Source organism: Rattus rattus, chromosome 6 (assembly GCF_011064425.1).
Source record: "Rattus rattus isolate New Zealand chromosome 6, Rrattus_CSIRO_v1, whole genome shotgun sequence".
NCBI classification, from domain to species: Eukaryota; Metazoa; Chordata; class Mammalia; order Rodentia; family Muridae; genus Rattus; species Rattus rattus.
In genome coordinates, this window is record NC_046159.1 from 116,546,903 (window position 1) to 116,549,737 (window position 2,835).

The window sequence follows — 2,835 nt, forward strand, 5'->3', positions numbered from 1 at the left end:
AAATTATTCAGTGTGTCTAATAGTTGCACACTGAAGTGGTAACTGAAGTTGGGCTATGTGTCTTCATGAATGGAGACTGAATCAGTGATGGATTTGGTGACCAAAATGAGTCAATGTATAAGTGTGATCAACGCTGTATATAATGCCTACCTCTGAGAGTCAGTATTCATAATCTCATTATATTGTTTGGCTTATGATATTAGACAGTGAATGTAACACATTTCATGTCATAAAGCATAGGGGAGACCTTAAGGTTCTTTTCCCAGGTTCCCATAGATGGATGGTGATCTTCTGTATATAACTAATGGGTAAAGTGGCATTTCCTAAACGCTGTGGACACAGTGAGGGAAGTGTTAGAGGAAGACCGGGATTAGGATGGCTTTGATTCTGCCCAATGTAGATGAAGCCAAACTCAGTTTAAAGCTGAGACCAACATGCCAAACTTCTATGAAAGGATACAGAGACCTCTACTAGCTAGGCACGAATAATTACTTTCTGTTCTTTTCCATAAAATCCATAGTGGTGACCTGAGAGCTGGCTCGACTCAACACCCACTCTGAAATCGTTCAAAGGAGAAATGACCCTGACTGCTCATGAGATGCCAGTCTTTTTCTCTGCCGTTACTACCTTGGGTCCTGTCTTCATCTTCTGTGACCTCAGACAGCAACAAAGAAGCTTGCCTGCCATCAAACTAATCCCTTTTCCTCTTCCTGTACTGCCTAAAAAGCTACAGAGAATGGCTGATTGATCAAACCTAGCAATTTGGGAGTTCGCTTAAATCCAGGACAAAACCAGAAGCCAACCCCATTTAATACCTTTTATAAGAGGGTCACATGGACTTGAGAAAGAAAGAAGCGTGAGCAAGAAAAAGCAATCGATGATGGCAAGAATCAATATTTGCATGGTTTATAATAGGGAGGTGGGAGAAAGTGGAAAGTCGGTGAGAGTTCCATTAGTATTCTAAGCTTTCACTGTGCTAAAGGAAAAATAGGACATATTGGACTTGTACCTTTCCTAGTAGGAATACAGGTTAAATTCAGAATAATTTATATGCTAATAAGGATTGTTTTGTAGTATGAAATGGCTCGTGTAGAAATGAGCATTCAGGGGTAAGATTACCCAGAGAAAGAAGGGACTCATACAGTGCATCTTTAATCTAAGGCATTCACAGGGGAACCTGAAATGTTCCAGTACAAAAGCTACAAAGAAGCCTAATGCAAGCTCTTAGGGACAGCAGGGCCTTTCTGCATCCTTGTAAGGATGTGACTCAATGAGGGAGCTTTCTTATGAGAGATGCATCAAGCTACTGACGCTTGGTGGATAGGGCCATGCTGTCCCCAAGATTGTTCCAGCCAATGACAGAGTATGACAGCCATATTCCACCCAGTGCAATTCCTTTCATAGCTCTAGGGAGGCCCCTGGACCTAGAAGAGATGTTCTAGAAGTGAAGAAACAGTCAGAATGTCTTACCAAGCCTCTCTTCCTTTCTTCTTTCCTTTCTCATGCATCACTACACGCTGTGAATGCCCCCTCTCTGCGCGGGCTTTTTCTCTCTATTGTTGTTTTCCCACAAGTCATTACTATTCATTTTTGGTGGTTTTCTTATTTCTCTTGTCTTTTTCCAGTGTTTGTGTCCATGCATGCTTGCTTGTGGTGTGTCTGTGTGTGTGTGTGTGTGTATGCACATTTGCACATGTTGGACATGTGTTGATGTCGATTTCCGTGTATGGCTGCATGTGCAGAGGCCTGAAGTTGGTGCTAGGATTCATTCTTGCAAATTACATCTTAATGGGGCAGTGACTCTACACGCCACCATTGTGTGAGGTCCCACGGCAAGGTTCCCTAATTGAACCCAGAAATGTTTGATACTTATTCTGTCCTGATGTCACCTTCTGAAGGACTTTAACATGTACACAGGATGATCTCAGCCTATTTTGTCAAAGGCAAAGAGTTACAAGGGCTCCCCATGACAGTGTTAAAGATTATGTGATTTCAATATGAGGTTGGGGACCACACAAGTTGCTCTTTTCTGCCTGTTTTCCACTTCTGCTCCAGCTGCACCCTGCTTGCTCTGCACTGTCAGGCCATTGTCCCCAGCTGTCACCATGATCATGTACCCAGACCTCAACAACATAAAGAGCTGTTCTCCGACATCTACAAGATCCTGAAGATTGCAGACAGGCTGTGCTTGGAGGTGGACGGCAAGTTGGTCAATAGAACAGAAGGTGCCATCGATGATTTGCTCATTAATGGAAATGCTTTTCGATGAAGGTCTAGACGGCGAAGCTACTAAAAGCACAGTAGTCACCGGTGTTAACAGTGCCATGAAACAGTATTTACAGGAAGAAACCAGCCTCACAAAAGAGGCCTACCAAGTACATCAAAGACTACATGAAATCACTCAAAGGCCAACTTGAAGAACACAAACCAGAAAGAGTAAATCCTTTTATGACTGGAGCTGCAGTGCAAATTAAAGCACAGTCTTGCTAATTTCAATAACTACCAGGTTTTTATTGGAGAAAACATGAATCCAGATGGTATGGTTGCTCTCGTGGACTACCGTGAAAATGGTGTGACTTCCTTTATTCATGATTTTCTTTAAGGATGGCTTAGAGATGGAAAAATATTAACAAATTGGATCTATCATCTGTCACCATAATTGGCTGCTGCTTACCATCCACACAACACCAGGACGTAGGAAAAATGGGACTGATATCATCTTCAGCTTTTATTTTGACTGTGATTTACTTGGAGTGGAGGCATTTCTTTTTAAGAAAAAAGCATGTCATGTGGGTTGTCTAAAAATAAAGTACATATAAATAAAAAAATAGATTA

General features: G+C 41.9%; 1 pseudogene; it reads left to right on the forward strand.

The window, feature by feature from the left end:
- The first annotated feature begins 2,105 nt into the window (after positions 1–2,105).
- Positions 2,106–2,630, forward strand: LOC116904432 (annotated as a pseudogene).
- Positions 2,631–2,835: the final 205 nt, after the last annotated feature.